At 42.2% G+C, this 17,340-nt stretch overlaps 1 protein-coding gene across 2 annotated transcripts in view; it reads left to right on the top strand.

Annotated features, from left to right (window-relative positions):
• Nucleotides 1-350: 350 nt before the first annotated feature.
• Nucleotides 351-17,340, top strand: part of LOC125457882 (plastin-1-like) — a 160,740-nt gene continuing 143,750 nt past the window's right edge. Inside the window, exon 1 of one of the 2 annotated variants that reach the window (XM_048542612.2) lies at nucleotides 351-447. The gene's annotated coding sequence lies outside the window, so the exon portion shown is untranslated. Of the gene's footprint in view, nucleotides 448-10,680; nucleotides 10,700-17,340 lie in introns of those variants that run through there. The other variant, XM_048542616.2, reaches the window with a different exon arrangement.

The following is a 17,340-nucleotide window of genomic DNA, read 5'->3' as shown; positions in this document are numbered from 1 at the left end:
AGCAGGCCAAGCAGCATCTCAGGAGCACAAAAGCTCTTGGCCTTTCGTAAACAGTTTGCTTCGTGGCGGCGCGGTGCGGTTTTCCATGCGGTTTCCTTGTGTAGGGGGCGGGAAAGAGCGCTGAGAGCGAGACGCAGTCCCCCGGCTGTGAGAATCACCGCCTCTGCCGGCCGGAGCGTCCTTGGTCGGCCCTGGCAACCGTCGCTCACGGGCCTCTGTTTGCGTCACTCGCCCCGCCCCCCCATACGGCAGACCTGTGCCCCCGCCTCCTTCCGCGCAGCCGCTCGACCCCGATTGGCGGGCTCCTTTGATGGATGTGGGCGAAGGGCGCACCTGGAGCAAGGGGCGGGGCTTGAAGCTCACAATAGCGCTGGAGCCGGGACTGCTCTGTTACTGTGACTGCAACAACGTTCCACCTGCCTTCAGGAGCTGAGCTACCTCCACACAGTGAGTCCCAGTCCACTCTCGCTGCAGAATCTTTCGCAGCTTTAGCGAGGGCGATGCTGATCTCAGGATACCGTCGTGTATTAGTTTCCCGGGACCCAGTTTGACAATTGTTCCAGTGAAACTTTTCTCTCTCTCTCGGGCTTGTGCGATAGTTCGGGTCCCTGTAAGGGTTTTGGGGCAGGTTGAAAATTGCGGCGTTTGAAGGCGATTATTTGCCTAAAAGTAGTGTGCAAAGGGAAGGGAGGCGGGTGGAGAAACAGCAGGCGCTGGGTCATGGTGCTTATTTAACGAGTCGGCGTTGGCACGATGGCCCGGAGCACTTCTGTGATTCTGCTCTTTGCATCTAAGATCCTGGGACTCTGTCTGGTAATTTAGTCTCACGCCAATCCTCCTTGGATAGGCATCATAGTTTAATGACGGGTTTATTGTATATGAAGTAAAATTTATGGTTATTTGCTCTTGTTTCACCGAGCAGCTCCCTCTTAAAAAAAAGGGTTAGTTTTCTAGGAGCTTACTGGGAGAAGTAACTTAGTTATACAGACTGCAGTTAATCCGAAGCGTTTTGTTTTTTTCACTAGTGATATTGAACGAATATTGCGCGAGTAAATTTACATGTTGAAAACGGTTCTAAAACATTTTTAAAAACCAAAAGAACTGCGGATACTGTAAATTAGGAGCAAAAACAAAGTTGCTGGTAAAGCTCAGCCGGTCTGTCAGCATCTGTGGAGGAGAAAATAGAGTTAACGTTTCGGGTCCCGGTGACCCTTCCTCAGAACTGATGGTGGATGGGAAAACGTCAGTTTATATGCAGAAAATAGGGAGGTGGGTGGGGAGGCAGTAAACGAGAGGATAGAGCCCAAAGGGAGAGAAAGACAGTTGGACAGACGAAGGAGTTGCTAACGATCAGGCTGGGAGGGTGAATAGTTGTTAATGGGGACTGTTAGTGACTAACAACATGAGGTGTGTAGTGGCAGGCTGTGTGGTAACAAGGCCTGGTGTGTGGGGTGGTGTGGGGCTGCTGGTACATGAGGGAGCTTAGACCCTAAAATTATTGAACTCAGTACTGAGTCCGGAGGGCTGGAGGATACCCAAGCGGAAGATGAGGTGTTGTTCCTCCAGCTTGCGTTGGGCTTCACTGGAACACTGTAGCCAGTCGGAGACAGAGATGGCCTGGGAGCAGGGTGGTGCATTGAAGTGGCAGGCAACAGGTAGTTCAGGGTCTTTTTTGCGAGCAGAACGTAGATGTTTTGCAAAGCGGTCGCCAAGTCTACGCTTCATTTCCCCAATGTAGAGGAGACCACATTGTGAGTAGCGAACGCAGTAGACTAGATTGTGGGAAGTGCAGGTGAAGTGTTGCTTCGCCTGGAAGGTATGTTTGGGCCCTTGGATGCTGGGGAGGGAGGAGGTAGATGGGCAGGTGTTGCACCTTCGCCAGTTATGGGAGAAGGGGCTGTGGGGAGGTGTTGGGGGTGAAGGAAGTATGGACCAGGGTGTCCTGGAATGAACAGTCCCTGTGGAAGGTGGACATGGGAGGGGTGGGGTGGGGAAGATCTGTTGGTGGTGGCATCTTGTGGAGATGGCAGAAATGGCATCTGATGATCTTCTGGATGTGGATGCTGGTGGGATGGTAGGTGAGGATAAAGGGAACCCTATTGCTGTTGCAGGAGGGAAGAGAAGGGGTGAGGGCAGAAGTGCGGGGGAATGGTCAGACCTGATTGAGGGCCCTGTTGGCAATGGAGCTGGGGAATCCTCAGTTGAGGAAGAAGGTGGACATGTTGGAGGCTCTCTTGTTGAAGTTGGCGTCATCTGAACATATGTGATGGAGACAGAGGAACTGAGAGAATGGGATGGAGTTTTTTCAGGAAGTGGGGTGTGAGGATGTGTTGTCCAGGCAGCTGTGGGAGTTGGTTGGTTTGTAATAGATATTAGTGGCCACTCTATCCCCAGAAATGGAAAGGGAAATGTTGAGGAAGGGTAGGGAGGAGTCAGAGGTAGACCAGGCGAAAGTGAGGGCACGGTGGAAATTGAAGGCAATTTTAATACAATTCTAAAACATTTTTGGAGCAATAGACACATGGCTGTTAACAGTGAAAAGTAGACACTGTGGTTAAGTCTCCTGCCAGCCCAAGTTTAAACATAAAAAATCACAAGGACTGCAGATGCTGTAAATCAGGAACAAACAGGTTCTGAGGAAAGGTCACTGGACCCAAAACATTAACTCTGAATTCTCCTCCACAGCTGCTGCCAGACCTGCTGAGCTTTTCCAGCAGGTTTTTGTGCCAAGTTTAAACATTTTTATTTCTCAAAGCAGTTCAGTATCCTTGAGGATTGACATTTACCTTTCTCATTATAGCACACTCATTCTCATAGAAGTCTAATGTGGTAAATACCCTATTAAGATTCCACCCAAAATGTTTCAAAGTGCTCTGGGCAATCAAGCATCAACTTGTATTTTACAGTTAAATGCAAGTATGGCCTAATGAATTCCAACAAAGCTGGATGGCATCTGTGTACCAAGCTGTATAGTGGTAACTTTGCAGCTACATGGAGTGGACATGCTTTTGTCTGCAATTTGCTCAACTGCGATGAGTTCTGAAGTCTTTTTTGTGTTCAGGTGGGCAGAAGGTGTTGGGTAGAGGCAGACCTCTTACCATTGGGGAAATATGGTCCTGTGGCAGGGGGTGCAGGGGAAGGGGGAGAAGAGTGCAGCTCCACATTGAAACAACTAGTTCAAACGGCAGCATAAATGGCTTTCCACTGCCAGGCTCATAGGGGCAGAGCGTGGCAAATTTCAGAGAACAGGAAGGAACACGAATGTTTTGTTTTCGTATTTATTCAAGCCTAATCTTTTCTCTTGCCCTGTTTTATTTTGTATGCATGTTGTTGATGTACCATATGAAATACTGAAAATTAATATATTTTCACATATCCCCAAAATAACTAAACTTGAGATCCTGTGGATCCTTGAATTTTCCAAGTGCCTTTTGAGTCCTGTGATCAATTTGTTGCAGTCGGTTCAGTTCTATTTTTGAGTATTTAAACTTCTTACGTGAATAAGATTTGTAAAATTACTTTCTCTTTTGCTTTCTCCACTAACAAGCACCGTTTTATTACAATTGTAATGTTGAGTCAGCTATATTGCTAACAGAATTCATTCTCAAGAGCACACAGACTGGCTGCTGAATCAAGTTACGCAGCACAAGATCTACTCCTCGAAAGTGAATGTTATCAAAGCAGTCTTAATATTATCAAGATCCTCATTGATGTAATTCTGTACTATACTGTATCTGTGACTATTATAAATGGAAGTACTTGAAACATGGTCAAATGAACACAGATTATATATTTTCAGTTATGTAGAGTAGCTGTTTATTCGGTAACAATTTGCATCAGCAAATAACAACTTGTATTTCTGTAGTATCTGAATGGAACGAAAGCCTTCAGGCTTCACAAGAGCATTTTCAGACAAAGTTGGAAACCAAGCTGCATATACAAGGACAGATAACCAAACACTGTCTCTAAGAGAGAAATTTTAAGAGAATTCTTAAAGGAGGAGAGTGAGGCAGGGAGGAGTAAAGATGGAGTTCCAGAGCGTTGAGAACATAGACAACTGAAGGTTTGGCTACTATTGGTGGCACAAGTCAAAATACGATGCATACCTTGACAAAATTAGGAGAGCAGTGAGATCTTAAAGGGTTGCAGGGCTGAAGAAGGTTACAAAAATAGGAAGAAGGCAAGCGGTGGAAGGATTAAAAGTGAAACTGAGGAGTCAGTGTAGGTGAGTGAGCCTATGCTTATGATGGTAAACAGGACATGAAATGAATTACAGCGTGGACTGTGTTACTGTGGAGAAAGAAATGGAGTCTTGAGAATGGAGAGAAGTAAATTTTGATGTTTTTAAAACAGTTCACAATACCGAAGAGGAACTTCGGGAGGTCTTAGAGAATATAATAGTGGATAAATCTCTGAGACCTAATTTAATGTATCACAAAATGTTGTGGGAAATAAGGGAGGAAATTATGAGACCCCTTGCAGAAATATTTGCATCATCTACAACTATCGATGAGGTGCCTGATGACGACAGGGTGGCTAATTTTGTAACTTTTTTGTTTGAGAGGTTGTTAGGAGAAACCGGGAAATTATAGACCTGCAAGCCTGCCTTGGGTTGTGTGTAAATTGTTTGAGGTGATTATAAAATATAGGAATTATGGGCATTTAGAGGTGAAAATTGATTGGGGTAGTCAGCATGGTTTTGTGTGAGGAAAATGCTCTCTCCCAAACTTGAGTTTTTGAGGAAGTTACCAAAAAGAAGAGAAGTTGACATTGTTTATTTGGATTTTAGTAAAGCCTTTATCAAGGTTCTGCATGGTGGACTAATTAGTCAAGTTAGATCACATGGGATTCAGGGTGAGCTTGCTGGTTGGATATATAATTGGCTTAACGGCAAGATACAGTAATGATGGAGGAAATAGCAAGAACTGCAGATGCTGGAGTCAGAGTGAATACAGTGTGAAACTGGAGGAACACAGCAGGTCAGGCAGCATCAGAGGAGCAGGAAAGTCAATGTTTTGGGCCTAGACCCTTCTTCAGGACTGATGGTGGAGGGTTGCCTTTCAGACTGGAGGCCTGTCACTAGTGATGTTTCACAGGGATTGGGCCTGGGTCCTCTTTTGTTATCATTTATGTAAATGATTTGGTGAGAATATAGAAGGCGTGGTTTGTAAGTTTGTGGATGACACCAAAATTGGTGGCATGGTAGACATTGAAGAAAGTTTTCTAAGACTACAAAAGGATCTTGATCAATGGGCTGAGAAATGGCAGATGGATATATGTAAGAGGTTGCATTTTGGTATAACAAATCAGGGTACGGCTTACACAGTCATTGATAGGGCCTTGGGTAGTATTGTAGAACAGAGGGACCGAGGCGTGCTGGTACATAATTCATTAAAGTTTGTGTCACGTGTAGACAGGATGGTTAAAAAGGTGTTTGGCACGCTTGCCTTCATTGCACAGTCTTTTGAGTATAGAAGTTAGGACATTATGTTGAGGTTGTACTAGATGTTGGAGAGGCTTCTTCTGGAGTGTTATGTCCCATTCTGAATGCCCAGTTGTAGGAAGGAGACTATCAAGCTCGAGACGGTTCAGAAGCGATTCACCAGGATGTTGCCAGGTATGAAAGATTTGAGTTATAAAGGAAGGTTGGATAGGCTGGGACCTTTTTCACTGGAGTGTACGAGTTTGAGGGGTAACCTGATCGGAGTTTACAAAATAAGAGGGTGGTATAAATAGAGTTGATGGTAGTTGCCTTTTCCCTAGGACGGGGAATTTCAAGATAAGTGGGAGGAGAGCGATTTTTAAAAAAGACATGAGGCAGATTTTTTGCACAGAGGGTGGTTCATGTGTGGAATGAACTTCAGAATGAAGTGGTTGATGTGAGTACAGTAGCAATGTTTAGAAGGCATTTGGATGGATATATGAATAGGAAAGGTTTGGAGGGATATGGGCCAGGACCAGGCAGGTGGGACTAGTTTAGTTTGGGATTATGGTTGCCATAGACAGAATGCACCAAAGGTCTCTTTCAGTTCTGTGACTGATGACTCTTTGTTGCGGTAGGCCCTTTAGATATGCAATCAGGTGTGTGCTTTTTTCTTTGTAGTTGGCTAATATGCATATTATTTCAGCAAACACTGCATTTTTGTCGTTTGACAGTTTAGTGGACAGCTCCCATGCATAAAACATAAAAGCAACAGAGAGCTGTTCTTCTATAATATAGAATAGGTGAACTGGCATAGTCAGGGAATCAAAGCATAGTTGGTGACATATATCTAAAACCGTTCTTATGGTGTTAGTTGAATGATTTACATTTGGCACCAATGATGAATAGCAACTTGAAGTTTTGAGTGATACTGAATGTTATCTTGTTTTTGTGCATCAATGTCTGTGGACATTCCATTAATGAATGGAATTGATTGCACTCTGTTTGAGAGCTGAGTAGCTTTACCATGTATGGGCTGGCAAACTGATGGAGAATGAACCTGGTTACCTACAGTGGGCACTGTGCTATTGTTCTAGTTGAGGCTTACCCCAAAACAAAATGGGTCAACAGTCTGGCAATGAGTGTTGAAGTAGGTTATCTGCTGCAGCAAGTTAAAGTGCATTGAAGGTGTGCAGAGAAATTTAAAATTGAGTTAGTTACCATGTAGACATTTTCTCCAGACATTGCCAGGTTGATTTTCAGCATATTGATACCCTTGCACCAGTAAACAGTAATGAGGAAGATGGAGGTCATTATTGGAAACTCCTCCAATGGGGATTAGAGGCCTGTTTGCTTAACTGAGGCAGAAGCGATGCAACTCACAGTTGTGAAAAGAAAAATAACGTGTAAAATCCTAAGATCTTGGTTTTAAAGGTCATGGAATAAATTCAGCTGGATGTTTGTATATCATTGAGCATAACACAACTGTCATGAAATTTTGGGATTAATTTTCTTCTGCCTCTTTCAGAGAATGAATTTGAATTTGTTCAAAACATCCCACTCAGATAATCCTACTGCTGTTTGAGTTAAAAGATGTTTTTATTTTCAATTTTCTAAAACATGGATTATGAATAAAATATTTTAAGTTTGAAAGGGAACCTTTTTCTGTGCTAGAGCCTAATTTGAAACAATGGCAACTCGTTCTAAAACATTAGATTTCATTGATATTCTACATAGTCTCACCAGAAATTGAATCTTCCAGGTTTTCAAAGGAGATTTTGTTTTGTGATTCATTCAAGTGGTAAATATGTGGGGATCTGGTAACCGTCTATGATCTGTATTTGTCTTCTTCCAGCCTTTCATTGGTGAGTATCTTGAGAAGGTTAGGATTCACGAACAAGATTTGACATCTCTTGGATTTAAGAGCTCCAGAGGAAGTCCTGATCTAATCTAGTTTAGCTAAGATCGTACCAGTAAGCAGGACTTCGTTGTCATTTCTGTATTGCTCTATTTCCATTTCAGCAGCCAGCCACCTGAGCAGGCAAGCTAGTGAGAGAAACCCAAAACCACAGTTTGACCAAAGTCTGTCCCCAGGAGTTAGAAGAACACTGTGGACTTGGTAGAGTAAGGGTGGAGGCTGCATTTGTCAGAGCCAGGCGGTCATGAGTGAGGGTTGAAAAGGTTGTGGCTTGAGACTTCTTTCTGAAGGTCCTGGTTCTGTGGTGTTCACTAGTGGACATAGAACATAGAATGCTATGATACTGAGATGCTGAATCAATTTAAGGAGATAGACAGCCATATTTTTAATTAGTGATGGGTCAAAGAATTATTGAGAGTGGGCAGGAAAGTGGAGGTGAAGCCAAGATGAGAGCAGCCATAATTGTCTCAAATGGCAGAGCAAGGTCGAGAGATTGAATTGCCTACTTCTGCTCCTAGTTCTCTTATGTTTGTACATTCTTATGATGGCACTGATGGGTTTGGTACGTTCAAGCCAGGCAGTTGGGATCACATCTTGGACTCAATTAGGGTCCAGTCACATATTGGGATACAGCTCACCACTGGGGTTGAGTGGCTGGACATATTCAGCTGATTGTGATTGCAGGCTGACTGTTTACTAAGGGCCTTGGGAGGGAACTCCAGCTCATCTTGTCTTGCAAAGAATGCTCTTTTAAAAAGTACACACTTCTGTAGCTAGCTATTTCTGTCTCCATTTTGCCAACACATTTCCTGACACCAGTAGTACTTAAATTAAAGCAGGTGACTCCATTGCACCGGGGATTCAAATTAAATATTAAATTCCATGTCACCTGTCCAAAACAGGATGTCTGTCTGCCATACAACTTGCTGTTGGAAAAAGTAAAGCATGAGGCAGGTTTGCAATGAGTTTGGTACATGTTTCCCAATTCTCAACTTATCAATCTTATCCCTCTTGTTGTGGAAGAATAATGCTGAACTCATTGTTTCCACAGTCAGTCCCAGAGCAAGCTATTAGCATTGGCAGCCTTTGCATTACTTAGACTTTTTTTCCCCACATGTAATCCAGTGCATCAATGAGATGATGATGCTGCAGCTTTTTTGCAAACTAGCTCTGGCCCTTTCACAAGATAATCACTGATTACAGATCTGAATTTACAACACTAACCAAACTGAGTTATATTGTGTTAGCAAAATGTGAGGCTGGATGAACACAGCAGGCCAAGCAGCATTTCAGGAGCACAAGAGCTGACGTTTCGGGCCTCGACCCTTCATCAGAGGGTTATATTGTGTGTTTCTGTAAGTGCAATGGAAAGAGAACTAGATCACGAAGTATGACTAATTTTCACTCAGGTGTCAAATCAGTTGGATCAAAACTATATTGTGGATTAAATGTGCATATGTAAATTAATCACTTGCATGAAAGTACTTTCTCTCCATCAAAGTATCTAATTAGGTTTATGTGTTAGGTGAAGATACACAAAGATAAAAGATCAGTAAGAAGAGCTGTGGTGAAATGTTTGTTATTTGAGGTTTTGAAGTACATGGACTGTGTTTTATCAGAACTCTACACTAAGTCAATAGTAATATGGTACCTGAATACCCCACAGATAAATAACGGAGTATTCCAAGATAATAAAATGTGAGGCTGGATGAACACAGCAGGCCAAGCAGCATCTCAGGAGCACAAAAGCTGACGTTTCGGGCCTACACCCTTCATCAGAGAGGGGGATGGGGTGAGGGTTCTGGAATAAATAGGGAGAGAGGGGGAGGCGGACCGAAATAACGGAGTAGTTGACTTGCTGATATTGCTATACAGCTGAAACTCTGTGTGGCCACCAGTTCTTCTGCAATCAGCTTCCTGACTATAAAGGAGCTGATGGTTTTGACTTCAGCCTACCAACCTTTTAAACATCATCCAATATCTACATGATTAACAATCTGGTAATGTGAGCAATTAGTAAATGAAGAATTTATCAACTTGTGCTTTATATTGTGTGTTTCTGTAAATGCATTGGAAAGAAACTAGATCACTAAGCATGATTAATTTTCACTTGAATATTGATCAAAGTTTTCCAGCTTGGAATGCTAGTGAAAAGATATCTTAGGGATAAAATGTAGATGTTTTGCAGAACTAGAGAAAGTTGTGCAGTCAGTTCCCAGAGCATTATTATTTGGTGCAGTGCCTTGTTATTGGTAAATTGCATGTTCCGGTTTTATCTTTATGGTTTGGTATTTTTAAGCTCCCAGACTTGGTGCTGCAATTAAAAATGCTGAGCACGCTAGTGTGAAAATATTATGGTAACCAATAAAACTGACTCTTCATCTGGGAACAAACTTTGCCTGGAGATTGAATTTATCAACGAATACTCAAATAATGATAGTGTCTGTTTCATGTTTTACTTGTATTTGAACTGTTTATATATATTTAACTAAGTACATTGAGGAATATGGAGAAATGTTGGTAATTTCAAGTAAGGTGCATACCTTAATTTAGTTGGATTGAAATACTTAGAACAGTGCAGCACAGTACAGGCCCTTCTGCCCACGATGCCATGCCGCACGTTTACCCTAATCCTAAGGTCTATCTAACCTCCACCCCTACCTTATACTATCATCCATATGCTTATCTAATAGCTGCTTAAATGCCCCTAATGAGGCCGACTCCACTACCCTCTCCAGTATTGCATTTCACACCCCTACCATTCTGAGTAAAGAACCTACCTCTGACGCCTCCCCTATATCTACCTCCACTCTCTTTAAAACTATGCCCCCTCATAATAGCTACCTCCACCCTAGGAAAAAGTTTCTGGCTGTCCACTCTATCTATACCTCTGATCATTTTGCACACCTCTATCAAGTCATCTCTCATCCTCCATCATTCTAAAGAGAAAAGTCCTAGCTCTATGTAGCCTGCAAACATGTCACTTTGGAGTCCAATTTCAGCTATTCAAGCTTGCTGGACAACTAGCCAAGATGATTCTCTTGAAGTAATTTTGCATGCTATTGATGGTGCTTGTGCCCCCATATTTCTATAACAAAGGAGCAGTCACAGTCAGATCTGACTAATATGGCAGCTCTACAATATTAATTCTGCTCATACCTTTGTAATGGTAGGATCTGAGGATGTGCAAGATGTTAATTTGAAATTGGTCCTGACTATTGCTTAATGATGTATTGCAGGATATTGCTAAAAGAGACGCCAAGATTGAAATGCAAGAAAATCAAATTTAGAAAGGGAAGAACAATTCATATAGGACGAGAAGAGGGTGCTTGGATGGCGCAATAATGCTTAGCATGAAGGTGCAGTGGAAACAACTAAGTTCTTTAGTTAACTGATTGAGTTCAAGCCATGCAACTTGACCGTAGTCAGGATTGCCATGGGAATACGGTATAGTTTGGCTGACTCTCTGATGTTTTCTCAGTTTAAAAAAAAAGGGTGGAATGCGGGGCTTGTTTTGTTTTGCCTACAAGATATTAAGGTAATGCATTGCTGGCTTCTCAGGTGCCCTTGGGCAGCTGATATAACAAATTCCAATCGGATGCATCAGGCATATTTTGAGTGACAGTCCTGTTCCTCCCTGATGTTAGCAGCTGACTGTCCAATTTATCTTGGAGAAAATACACCTGTGCGGTTTACTCCTGCATTGTAACACGTGAGATTGATTTGGATGTGTGGTGGATCTCCAAGCTTCAGGTTCCATGGGTTATGCCAGTATAATATGATTCTGACAACTTAAGGACATGAGTTGATACTGCCACTTGCAAAAGTGGAGACGCTTGCTGGGTAATAGCACAACTTTGGCATTAAAAAGTACCTTTGGAATAGAACATGAACAAGATTTAACAATATAACTGGTGTTTGTTGTGATGCTCATGATTGTTAAGTTCTACCATGTGTAAAAACCTGCATGTTACTGATGGATTTACAGTTTTATTTCCACTAAAATGGCTGGTGAATTCAAAATCTTTACTACTTGTTTTCTTTCTGGCTGTTCACACAAAGTTATAACTTCTTACAATGTCATCTGTGGCTGAATGGTGTCACTCTAGCTTGAGCCAGAAGGTTGTGCATTCAGAGGATTGAACATTAAACTGCAGGCGGAAACAGGTGTACTGCACTATCAAAGGTTCTGTGTTTTAGGTGAGGAATTCAATTGAGATGATCTCTGATTCAAAAACCCAATTCAAAAAGCTTTTACCTCTCTCTACACCAACAGCACTTGAACAAGGTAGCTGATCACTGTTATCTTTGTGGGATTTTTCTCTCCACATGTGATCGACACTTTCTACACAACAATGGAAGTGCTTCTTTAACTATATAGCACTTCGGGATGGCTTGAGATTATGCAAGACACTGTACAGACATTTTTTCTCTTTTTGCCTGGATTTCTCAATGCAAAGCAGAACAAGCTATTTTCAAAACATGTCAACAACTTGACATGAAGTTACCATTCAGAGCAAAGTTTTCTTCAAATCTTTGCTCTGATTCAATATCATGCTTTGGAAATGTATTTTAGTATGCAGTATAAAATGAGCCACGTTGTCAATGTCTTCAATGTGAGCAAAACTATTACTTATTTTGCTAATATCTGGATCAGAAGGAATTATTTAAATAAATGTAACAGGTTCTGAATTGTAACAAATGTTACTTGTCAGAGATGCAGATGTTATGAACCAACGACATTCTTTAACTATTCTCATTTCCTGTCCTTGAAGTATTGTGACCACTGATTTGTTCCAACCTTGCTTTCTGTTGTCCATTTGATAGAGTAAATCTGTAACCAGTACACACTGCGACAGTTTTGTTTATTATTTCAGTAAAGCAATGCACTGTGGCATTCAGTTGCTGGCACTTTCTAATTTACCTTCTCTCTCCCAAGCACAAGGGAGTTGGGATAATTATTGGCCTTGAAATTAAGGACACAAACATGTAGCTTGTATATCATGATTTTGTGCACGTGCTAACTTCAGCCAATTCTGTGCCGCCACCAATACCTCTACTGTCTCTTTGTCATCCTATTTCTTGCCCCATTTTTATTTATGATTAAGCTACAATTTCCTTTGGAAAAACTGGACCCTTTTGGAGGCTCCATATCTTTAGAACCCCATCCCTGCCTTGATCATGATATTCTGTTGAATGAAATTCTTAATGACTACAGTGTCCTGCCTGATTCCAGAGTGATTTTCCCCCCCCCCACCCAACTTCATGTCCTGTTTGTCATTAAATCTGGGAAGGTCATAGGTAGAGGCCAGGAAAATCCCCAGAAACACTTGGCAAAGTACAGGTACAGTCAACCATTGTTGCACTCTTCACAGTGACATTGGTGGAATGAAGCCTACAGCATAGAGTCATATAGCACAAAAACAGACCCTTTGGCCCAGCCAGTGTTGGTTTGCCAAGAGGAAAATTTGGGGGAAATTGCAGAAATTTCAAGTTCAAGCTTTTTGATATGACCTATTTACTGCAGAAATTTACAATTATGATAGTCACAACTTTTTGAGAGTGCAGCATATCAGCTGAGTGAGAATTGAACTTATTGCTTCCGATTTTAGTGTACAGGGTTAATGTCAACATTAAAATAGATTGTTTTACATTGTCGTAGGGAAAGGATGTATGATCACATGACTATTAGAGGATGGCCGTCTCTATCAGCCTCAAGGGGGAAAAGGGAAAAGTAAAGTCTTGGACCTGTATATAGTTAGCATTTATCATGTTTAAGTTAAAAGGTCATGTTTGACCCTGCATGAAGAAGTCTGCAATACTGACTAACGCCTTTCCTAAATCCATCTGTAGTGTAACTAATTCTGTAGAACTACTTGGTCAGTTTTATTTTAAACATGGGATTGAAAGCTCTGCTAGCTCAACTTGTTGAGATTGTGAGTTGCTGAATCTCTGGAGTTGCTGTAGGCCGGGACGTTAGATGCCTTCAAGGCAGAGATCGACAAATTCTTGATCTCACAAGGAATCAAGGGCTACGGGGAGTGTGCAGGGAAGTGGAGTTGAAATACCCATCAGCAATGATTTAAATGGCGGAGTGGACTTGATAGGCCAAATGGCCTTACTTCCACTCCTATGTCTTATGGTTTTATGGATTAGATGGCCCTGGGCTCGATGTCTGATCCAACCCTGTTGGTTAGCTGGTTGATAATGGGAGTGCTGTAATTGATCTTCATGCCTTGGGTTTGGAAAAAGAAAAATCGTTCAGGGTTCCTGTTCCTGTTTACTGCCCGTCGAGTGAAGATGTTTATGCCTTGAGCTTTCCTCTGCCAAAAAGTCCATTGATCATTCCTTTTACTTGAAACAATTTGGATTTGTTTGGACTAAGAGGATGTTATATTTGTATTGCAAATTCAATAAGTCATTTTGATTTGTAAGTGACCTGGTGTAAAGCTACATTTAAGTCCTTGGAATCGTAAATGGATGATGGTAGAATAAGCGTTAATATTGTAGAGGTTGAAAGTATTGACAATTTTTTTTTATACTGTGCACTGGAAATTTGAAATAAAAACAGAAATTTCTGCAAATTTAGGTCTGGCTGCGTTCCTGGAGAGAGAAACAGAACTACTGCTTCAGGTCAACAAAGTGTGAAGCTGGATGAATACAGCAGGCCAAGCAGCATCTTAGGAGCTCAAAAGCTGACGTTTCGGGCCTAGACCCTTTTTCTGATGAAGGGTCTAGGCCCGAAACGTCAGCTTTTGTGCTCCTGAGATGCTGCTTGGCCTGCTGTGTTCATCCAGCTCCACACTTTGTGTTGGATTCTCCAGCATCTGCAGTTCCCATTATCACTGCTTCACATCAATTATCTTTCATCAGATTTGATGCTGAAGAACAGAAGAATTTAGGGTGCAGGTACCCAGAATGTTAATGGCAGCTTCTCTCACTCGGTTTTGGGCAGGAGCTATATCTTATGACGTTGTTTAGATGTAGTTTAGTTTTGTGAAATTGCATTAGTGCACAGGGAGTCTTCTGGCTGACTTCCCTGATTTGGCAGACACTCATTTAGAAATGATAATTGGTGATCTTTTGTGGCTCATTGAGCACAGAGAAGGGATAAGATGCCAGGTGTTCCATCTTGGGTCACATTTCAGGTGTAATATCTGTCAGCTGCATGTCCTCCATCTGTATTGCGTGCTGAGGTAGTGGGCAGTTTACAGTCGGTAGGATTGTGTTCCCTTTTTAAAAGGGTCATTAATGAAACTGCTGGCAGCAAGCTTATTTCATAGATAATGGGAATTGCAGATGCTGGAGAATCCGAGATAACGAAGTGTGGAGCTGAATGAACACAGCAGGCCAAGCAGCATCTCAGGAGCACTAAAGCTTATTTCATAAGTGGTTTGTTCAGATATAGTCCATGCTTTTCAAGATCTAATAATTATGGATTACACTACTTCACTTCCTCAGGATTGAGGACAGCTTGCTTCCGTTCCAATTTGATGGGTTCTGAGTTGGCTGATAAATCTGAAGCGTCACTTCCATGTACTACCATGTATAGGGCAGGTGATGCTTGAAGGGTTGGGTAGGTTGGTTGTTTAGAAGAATGTGCAATCTTTTTGACACCTCCACTTCACCCTTCTGCATTCCCAAAAAAGTCTCAGGTGTATCTGGGGACTTGCTGGATGAGTCTTTCCCATTTTGACTACTCACAAGCAAGCAGGTCCCATGAATTGGCAGGGGTGCTTTGAGAACGCACCTAAAGTACTACTTCGGAATCCTCTGCTGTGATCAGGTTTGAAGATGAGTGCTTACCTGGGAAGTCGATCAGGCACACTAATGATTTTGTCTGATTAGCTGGGGAAATCAGCTTGCTGCTGTCGTACTGCCTTTTTTGCTGCCAGATTTGGAGGATAATGTCTGGCCACTGCTGGTGGTATTTCTCTCTCTCTCTCTTTTTAGAGTACCCGCTCTATGGGGCAGTTGGTGGTGTTATTGGCACTGGATCCAGAGGCTAATACTAACGGGGCATGGGTTTGAATCAGCCATGATAAATGGTGAAATTGAAATTCAATGAATATATCTGACATTAGTCGGGGGGAGGAATGCTCACCTAATGGTAACCAGACACCATTGACTGTTTTTTTAAAAAAAAATCATGTGGTTTGTGAATTGGGAAAATCTGCCATCCTCACCTGGTATGGCTAGACTGACTCGTAACTACCATTCGAAATGGCCCTACCGAGTCACTCAGTTCTGGAGCAATTAGGGATGGAACACTCTTATAGAACATAGAACATAGAAACGTACAGCACAGTACAGGCCCTTCGGCCCACGATGTTGTGCTGTGGAATATTCCTAATCCAAAAACAAAATAACCTAACCTACATTCCCCTCAATTCACTGCTGTCCATGTGCATGTCCAGCAGTTGCTTAAATGTCACTAATGACTCCGCTTCCACAACTACCACTGGTAAACTATTCCATGCGCTCACAACTCTCTGGGTGAAGAACCTCCCTCTGACATCTCCTCTATACCTTCCTCCTAACACCTTAAAACCATGACCCCTCGTGGCAGTCAATCCTGCCCTGGGGAAAAGTCTCAAGGAAGAATAAGAGCCCGGGGATCACTGCAGCCCACTAAACCGTGATCTTCATCTCTGTTTGAGATCTTGTCCTCAAACACTCTTTCCTGCAGATTGTCAAAGGCTGAGCTGGCATGTTGGAGGTCTGTTCCTGCCTTAATGGAGAGAACGCTCACATGATGGGGAAGAGGGTGTTGCTGTGGGTAGGAACGGTTGCGTTGTGATCTATCTGGAAGAGGACCTGCTTGTCTGGGTGCTCAGCGAAAGGCCCATTTGCTTTTTAGATTGGGAGAAGGAGTTGACACTGGCTTGCACCTTTGCTTTCCGAGTGAACACATGCAGGTCTGACAGAGGTTAACTTATCTTGGTTTTGAATTCAAGGTGGCACAGGTTGAAAAGTTTCCCATCTGCTCTGTAGATTATCTGAACACTTCTGGGTAACTTTCTAATGGTGAAGTGCAGTGTTGCAGTGTGGAACATGAATCATACGTGTAATTTGTTTTAAATGTATTCAAGAGTTGCCAGAAGCTAGTAAAGACAGCTATTGTAGTCTGATTTGCAAATTCTGTAATGCATGGTCACTTTCATGCATGGTGATTAATTTTATCTCTTGTTTTCCCATGGTGGTGCATACGATGGAGAGAAGAAAGACTAATATTTGAATGGCTTTTTTAATCTATAAATGCTATCTTTGGCCAACCCTATCATGTCAGAGTAAAAGATTGGAAAGCATTAGCTACTTTAATCTTGCCAATGATTAATAAACACTGAGTATTACTGATGTTCTCATCAAAATATTGACCAGTATAAAATTAAGCAACAGAGGAACTGTGGACTAATGCATTAGACATTTGTATGCAGCTAGTCCATAACGTGAGCTAGATCTGCACAATATTTGTGCAGAGTATTTAAAACTAGGAGTAACTGCAACAAAGTTGTCAACTCTTTGTATGACAGGAATTGGTCCTTGTATTGTATAAACAGGAGAATGAGTTTTTTGGCAGTTAAAATTCATTGCTGTGCTGAGCTATGTGAAACAAATAGGTAGTTGTAACACACAAACTGAAATTGCTGGAGGAACTCAGCAGGTCTGGCAGCATCTGTGGAAAGAAAAGAGTTAGCATTTTGAGATAATGGGAACTGCAGATGCTGGAGATTCCAAGATAATAAAATGTGAGGCTGGATGAACACAGCAGGCCAAGCAGCATCTCAGGAGCACAAAAGCTGACGTTTCGGGCCTAGACCTCTGATGAATGAAGGGTCTAGGCCCGAAACGTCAGTTAGCATTTTGAGTCCAGTGACCAAATGGTCACTCTCTCTTCTCTCCACAGATGCTGCCTTGCCTGCTTAACAATGTGCACTAATTTATTCCTCTTTTTTTAAAAAAAGTCTTTGAAGACATACAAAAAAAATTGAACAAAACT

Source organism: Stegostoma tigrinum, chromosome 14 (genome assembly GCF_030684315.1).
Source record: "Stegostoma tigrinum isolate sSteTig4 chromosome 14, sSteTig4.hap1, whole genome shotgun sequence".
Taxonomy (NCBI): Eukaryota; Metazoa; Chordata; class Chondrichthyes; order Orectolobiformes; family Stegostomatidae; genus Stegostoma; species Stegostoma tigrinum.
The sequence above is the reverse complement of the archived record's forward strand: the minus strand, read 5'-3'. Positions and strand labels throughout refer to the sequence as shown.